Genomic DNA, 8397 nt, shown 5'->3' with positions numbered 1-8397 from the left:
GATTGCGAGGTTCTCTTTAACGACTAACTAACATAATAACAGACTATATTTACTTCTGTGTGGAAACTGTAGCGCCAACAAAGACCATCAACATATATCCCGGCAACAAAGCATGGATAAGTAAATACCTCAAAATACGCCCGAATGATAAGAAAAGAGCTTTTTGTTGTGGAACCCTGTCGATACTCAAGCTAGTTCAACGCAGCACCGACAAGAAAATCAAGAGAAATAAAGAGTGTTTCAACACCCTAGCTGAAGATCAGTTCAAACAGAATAACTCTCGTAAAGCATGGCAAAGCATTAAGACTATGGTAGCAATGATCAATGACCAGCGCATATAAACAGCAGACGACGCATCGCATACATAGGAAATGAACTCATTCTATTCGAGGTTCGACACACATTACTTTTCGGAGCAGAGACAAAACCTTCGCTAACCTCTAGTATGCGAGGATATCTCCATAGGCACTGTGAAGAATGAAAAGTAATATTAGGAAAGCCTGCGTTTCAGATAGCCTTCAAGGCATTGTCCTGAAACAGCGCGCTGCTCAGCTAAACTCCGTATTCTGTCGGCTATTCCAGTTGTCATTAGACTGCCACATCATTCCAAAGATTTGGAAATCTTCAGAAATCATCCCTATTGCTACCATATGTACGCATCTTATTTCTTCATCTGCTTTGAATTCAGCCACATCCTTTATTGGAAAAAAACACTATTACAGTTGAATGTGCATTTTGACCTCTTGTTATGGATTGAAAACTTCTTAACTGAATGACCACCAACTGTTACAGGAAATACCTCTGTCAGGGGCACTGACCACCAAGAGTGGAGCCCCGCATAGTTATGTCATCTCACTGGTGACTATGTTAGCCAGCATGATGATTGCTATATTGTTCAGTTTTCTGACGACGGAGCCCTTGCAAACTTCCTGATCAACACTGAGGACGCTTGCAGACAGGAAATCGCGAATCTCTTGTAAAGACAATCACTTCCTGCTGAGTGAAACTAAAGACATGATTATTGATTTCAGAACACGCAAGTCTGTGCATTGATCAGTCACTGTCAGTGGTTCGAATGTTGAAACTGTCAAGAACTACAAATATCCTGGAACAATAATTGATGCCAAATTGAACTGGAATGATCATATAGATTCTCTATCAAAAAGGTCAACAACGTTTATATTTCTTGCGCAAACTTGGCTTCGTTAATGCTGACAAAACTATTCTTTCACTGTTATATCGTAGTTTTATTCAAAGCCTCTTAACCTTCTCAGTTCAGTGGTGGTATGGATCTCTATCAGTTCAAAACCGAAACAACCGTAACAAATTCGTGAAATTAAGCAGTAAAACAGCAAATGTGGATTTTTCCCCTGTGGCTTACGTGTTTGAGGAACGAGTTTAGAAACATTACAATAAAAAAAAAGATGTCAGGACACAAGAAGCACTCATGTCAGAAAAACATTGCAAGAACTGTTATAACAATGACGTAACAAACCATGACACAACCACAATAATACAAGCGTTGTTCTACACCAAAGACATTCTTGGCACTGATATAATGGTATTACAAATACTCATACGTGTCACGTCATTGACATCAGCACAGATCAGTTCAGCATCTACTATATGTACATGATGGCATTGTACAAACACTGAATACAAAACACGGGTATTAGAATCAATGATTTAGTGATCTAACACAATGTGCGACTATTTTATTATGTTATAAATAAGAAAAATAATTAATACATTTCATGATACAAAGATATCAATGGACCAAACGTACATACACGCGTTCATCTAATGCATCTACAAGTTACCAAATACGTTTAAAAGACATTATGCATTAATGCTTACAAAACGACTTTAACAAGCACTGGCTTAATGTCATAACGCTATGTCTTGTTTTCTGATCGTATGAGTATCAAATACTTTTTAAACAATATAGATATCAACAGATTTAACGAGGATATCACACGCACTGTTATTCTCTGATAACAAAATGTACATAGTTGGCATGTCCTCGGCAAAATATATCACGCGAGATATGGACTCAAAGACCATTCCTCAACATACATTAGCATCAGGATTCACCGGTTTTACCGGTTTCACTTTCATAAACCACTATGGCCCCAAAAGTTACACCGACTATGATAACGGAACAATGATGCTTACTGCTAAGCAATTAATGCACCACAACACACTAAAAATGTTAGTTATGTCTCGAACATTTCACGCACGGGAAACAAGTAGTACATTATAGAAAGTTACCACTCTTGTTGGACGAGTAAATGTAAGACCAAAAACATTTTTCATGCAATAATTACAAATGATGATACATATACTCACACTTTGGATTTGTTGAAAAATTCAATCATGAAAATAACAGCTTTAACTAAGATGAGTATATTCTAGCTTGAAATAACTTAATTACGTGCGGACTGTCTTATAATTTCATGGATTTCGGCCTGGCGGAGTCTAGCCAGGTATTCCCGACAGAAAATACCCATAATGGCTTCTCGGAACGGCCGATAGGTGACGCTGTATATGAAAACATTCCATAAGCTGTTAGAAAATACACCAGCCATCCCTATTTGAAGCAACCACTGGGGTATAGAGTCCTTGTTAAATACAATATTCCAGAGGACACACACAATGATAGGGATATAAGAAAGGCCCATCACCATCATCCTTATTGTGACCATCTGAGGGAACTTAACGCCTTGTCGCAGACCCCCTTCGGGAAATATGAGACGTCCGTGTCTTAGTTTCCAGAAAATCCTCAAGGACAGGATCATTAGTGCACACAGTAGAATGAATGGACAAATGGACGCTATGACTGCTGGGAGAGTGTTAAAGTCCGTCACACACACCGCTATGATAGGGTTGTAGTAATAATCCCGATCTGGGAAGGCTATAACTGCCATCCTGCACAGCGATATGACCACTGACACCACAAAGACGACATACAACCTCTTGTTAGTAACGACACGTACATACGCCAGAGGTTTGTTCACCGCGATGTAGCGGTCGACAACGGCTATTGATATATTCAATGCATTCTGTCCGGCAAGGATTGTAAACATCATGGCCACCATTTCCATACAGGAATCAGGGTAAGCAAATGAACCAAGGAAGGCTGAAGGCATGGCAAATATGAAAAAGTGCAGTCCCGTGAGAAAGTCACAACAGGCCATGAAGTTCAAAATCAGCAGAGTCGGTAAGTGAAGATGGCGGATCTTTGTCAAGACGAATACAATGATGCCGTTGCTTATCATCACCGCAATTGACAGAAGCAGATAAACCACTGCAAGTGGAGTGTTGACTCTTGACGAAGTTTGACTTGCATTTGCCATGGTCTTGTCGTATCCCACAGTGGTTATCTCGGACATTGAAGATTCCATCGACATCTCGACTGTCTGAAGCGAAACTACTATTATTTGAAAGCCTACTCTAATCTTCCTATACACATTTGTTTAATGGTTCTGGGCAAAGCCTGACATGACAAGCAATTGTTTGTCCATGGTTTCATCTGTGCTGTTTCAGATACGTCATGTCAAACTGCGAATGAAAATCGACGTTAGTTAGCACATGTAACTAAGGCAACAGATGTTAACATGTCCTAAAGCAACTCGTGACATCGAATTCGTTAAGAAATAAAGAGGTTTATCGTGTAATGTTTCCATCAATTTCGCCCCCTGTCAAAAGAAATGATGGTCATTTAGATGTTGTAGGATGCACCTTCAACATTGCAAGATGAGCTCCCCGTTTAGCGAAGCATTTTCAGAGCTGTAAATTGTTGGTTCTTTACACAAGCTACGTCATAATTCGCACCGCTGGTGTGTAAGAAAAACGGGTTTCACGTTGTACATGTCACGACAGGAAGGATATATCATATTTCACAAATGAATTGAATGTGTATTTTGTCGGTTCATTGAGCCATGAATCGAAAACCCTATGTGCACGCTGAATGAATCGACGTACAGGGTATTTACAATAATGCCTGTTTATAATTGTTCAAGCAAAATAACTTTATATCATTTGATGTAGCTTCTCCTGTTTTTGATAAGATTGTTCCCATTCTGTTGCGTGGTTCTGAAATTTGAGGTTTAAAGCACCCAGTTTCAAAGGAGCAAATATAAACTTTTAAGAAATATTTGTTTATTTTAAATATTAATATTGAGGTGTCGGCAAATATGCTTCCAACAAAGCGATTCTTGGCGAAAGAAGAAAATACATGTATAATTCTATTTTGTTTCAACACAATTAAGAGCAGTTAACTATTGGATAAAGTCATTACGCATAGATGCTCATACATACACTCACACGCAAAAGAAACGCAAGTCTGACATGTAGCATCACTGTATTTCTTTTTCAACAGTTAAGTATACAAATACGAGTGGAGTCAGATGTACAGAAATTTGAGCAAACACAGTTCATTGGTATCCATACTCAATACGGTCTTTACAATTTGTGTCAGCAATTGCATTTTCCGATTTCGATCATTTGAATTACGTCATTCAATACCTGGTGTGCCCACCATTAGCATTGATCACTGCCACACATCTCCTGTACATAGAGTTGATCAGACGATTTGTGAAGGCCCTTGGGATCATTCTGCACACTTCCAGTACAGCTGTACGCAGGTCATTAGCAGTTGCAGGCGCTGGTTGCACTTGGTGGAGACGCCTCTGAATCTCATCCCACAAGTGCTCGATGGGGTTAAGGTCAGGGCTAAGGGCCGGTCATTGCATGACGTTTATGTTGTGCTGTTGAGGAAGGCCATGGTAAGTCTTGCAACATGCGGACGAGCATTATCTTACTGGAAAATGTGATTCCGATGTCGGGCAAAAAATGGAGCAACATGAGGTCTGATGACTTGGTCAATGTAACGCTGAGCTGTGATGCCGCGTCCTCGACCTTGACCCACATTCTGGAAGCACATTGGTCCAAGCCTAGCGTTAAGTCCAATTCCGGCCCAAATCATGACACTAGGACCACCCCATGCATCCCTTTCCAACACGTTTCGGTCAGCAAAACGCTCTCCTTGACGTCTCCAAACCCTGACCCGTCCATCTGCATGTGGCACACAAAAGCGACTCTCATCAGAGAAGATGACACGTCTCCACTCACACTGACGCCAATTTTGATGACCCTGTGCCCATTGAAGTCGTTCTTGTCTATGGTGTGGTCGGAGTATTGGACGACGTGCTGGTCGGCGACATCGTAGGTTGGTGGTGCGCAGCCGTCGGATAACGGTGTCACGGCTGATGCGTCGATTATGTGTCCCGACAGTATCCCGAGCAGTTTGGCTTGCTGTTAAGAAAGGATCACGCTGGTGTTGCCGTGTCATGAGACGATCTTGCCTAGGGGTCGTGACCCTTGGTCGGCCGCTTCGTTCACGGTCATTGGTTGACTGTGTTGTGTTATAGCGATGCTGGAGACGGTAGATTGTCGTTATGTTGACGTTAAAGTGCCGAGCAATGAGTTGGACAGACTCTCCAGCGTGTAAACGTCCGATAGCCTGATTCCTCTCATGTTGGTTTAGTCGCGGCATTGTTGAACAATGAAGGATATGCCAAAGTTCTTGGCGGTTTTTATACCCACTACGGGTAGTGAAAAATCGTGCATATTCAATTCCACGTGGGAAGTGTGCATCATGTCCACATCTTGTGCATCATGTCCACATTTTGGCGATTCGTTTTCGTCTTGTTGTGATCACATTGATCTTATAAAATGATACAGAAAATGTTCCAAGCATCGCCAAACATCACTATGTACCGAAGGTATTATGAAATTAGGGGTCCAAATTTGGTTCTTCAGTTCAGATAGAAACTTGCGCTTCTTTTGCGTGTGAGTAGATGAGCTTGGTGTCTCGTATTAGAAACATTCTTTTCATGTGTGGGTCTGAGAGATGTAACAGTTACAGAGTATTCAGAGACGGGACTTTATGATGATGTCGCAATTTAACGTTCACTACGAGGCGCCGTTGCCATGACTTCACATTCGCGGCTTACAGTGACAATGGTAACATTCACAATAGTAAACACCAAATTATTTTTTATTTTATTATCTACCTATTCAAAGATGGACAACGTGTTAATTAAAATGGTTTTCTTCAAGTTTCACGCTGCATGGTATCAGCAATATTTCTTTTCAAAATATCTTAAAACCTTGAAAACACAGGGCTGGAGAAGTATAGTCGAAGTCCTTCTGGCATGCATAAGCTAGATGGTTAGGATGATTTGTTGTTTTCCGCTTGTTTGTCTTGTTGTTATTTTGGTCTTATAGTTCTTATACTTTTTTTGTTTAGTTTTTTATTTGTCAAGCACAAGCACATCCAATAAACTTTCTGTCTTGCTATTGCTTCCTGTGAGCCATTTTCCTAAAGCAGGATTGCATACTCACGGGATTGTGTATAGCATTTCAATTCCGCAAGTTAATTGTTACTTATTTAATCTTGCATATACACCCTGCTACATTTTTTGGATTTTTTGTTTTCATTACTTTAGTGATAGGATGAAAAATGTAGATATTTCTCAGTGTCTGTAGGTATATGTATTTCCAAAATACATTCAACACAAATGTACTGCACAAACAGTTCATACAACACATTCGCAATATAATCAGGATGTACTCAGAAGTAAAGATTATTGTGATATGGACATTGTTCTTTTGTAATGAAGTGATATATTTTTATTTATTTGAACCTTGAAAAAGGGTGCTGAAATGGTCGCAGTAACACATATTTCTAGCGTTGAAAGTCGAACCGGGCTTTCAGAATATTAAGTGTTAGATTATTGCATGCAGCACATCCAGCTGATCTACACTGGAGATCTCAAACCAAACAAATGTAGACACACATTAACATTAATTTATTGCTTACAACATGATCCAAATCCTAACAATGGCAGAGATTATGGCTATCCCGGATGATGCTGAAACAGTGTACGTGCAGAGCTCCATATTTGCGTATTCAAAAATAATCGCATTTACTCAATTAATTACAAATCACAGAGTACTCCCACCCACCCAAAAAAAAAAAAAAAAAAAAAAAAAAAAAAAAAAAAAACAGAAAAAAACAAAAACAAACAAACAAACAAACAAACAAACAAACAAACAAAAAGATCGCATCTAGGTCTATAATGCCTTGTGTACTTTACTCAATTAACTGAATTGACTTGTGTATAATTCGTTGTGGCGCCCGAACTCTCCAACAACATTATCTAATGGTAGGCAATGCCTATATATACATATACTGTTACAAATAGTCACATGACTTCCATGCTGAGTATTTAAAAATGGCTGTCAAATGTTTGGCAATTACTAAGGCCTTTTATTCTATTGAGATGCATTTATATTTCTATATTTAGAAGTTAGAGTTAAATATCCAAAAAAGGATAAGAAACTGTGTAAAAGTACGTAATTCTTTTAACTAGTGGGAGTATACAAAATGATCGTTACTCCTCCCAAAAAATGCAATTACTCACACATAAATAGACATGGGAGTAAATGCCCAATTTGCTTGAAAGATATCTGGATCTTTGTACGTGGATGGAACATTTTATGTGTGCCCTTGTCTCTGGACCAAGTATATGTTTTACACTGCCTTGTACAGAAACAGATATATCCAGTTGCCTTTTCCCTACTTCCCAGCAGGGGTTTGACATCCCAACAAGAGAACTGTCTCAACAAAGATCTGATATGATGTGATTCATTTGCATATGATAAATATAAGATCAATTCATTACGATCAGAAAATAACTGCATATTGAGTACATGACGAAATGTACAGGAAGAAAGGCAGTTATTACATCCTTTCAGTGCTAAATACAACCAACGACCAACAGTGTAGTTATATAATATACTCAGCGAGTCTTTCAGAAAGGGTTTGCGTCAGGAGAATTCACATCATCAGCACACTCGTTCTTCCCAGCCGAGACAGATACCTGATGTGCTAAATGCTAAGCCAGTGTATTTATTTATACCATCCTCGATATCTCCATACGTTCCGATAAGTCTCCACTATACCCTGGATGTGTGTACCTCCTGGTTGGCGTTTTAGCCAATCAGGTGTCTAAGCTGGGAAGTTCAGCGTAGCAATTACAACTCATTTTCGCATTTAAAATTATCTAACCGATTAATCTTGGCAACATTAATTCATGCAGAATAACAATGAAAGAGGTAGAAGAATTTTTGCGTATATATTGCATATATATTGCATATATAAGTTTCGGACCAGACAGTATGTTCCAGACTGTATGATTTTCCCCAAAACTGGGTAGCTCTGCAAAAAAACATTCGCAACTGCGCCCACTATCTTTGTTGACAGTGGCAAACTCGGCTGTAACGGTGGCTTAACTGATTGGCTACCGTGCGAATGTGGAGGTGATGCAA

The sequence above is a fragment of the Haliotis asinina genome, chromosome 3 (genome assembly GCF_037392515.1).
Source record: "Haliotis asinina isolate JCU_RB_2024 chromosome 3, JCU_Hal_asi_v2, whole genome shotgun sequence".
Classification (NCBI taxonomy): Eukaryota; Metazoa; Mollusca; class Gastropoda; order Lepetellida; family Haliotidae; genus Haliotis; species Haliotis asinina.
The sequence above is the reverse complement of the archived record's forward strand: the minus strand, read 5'-3'. Positions refer to the sequence as shown.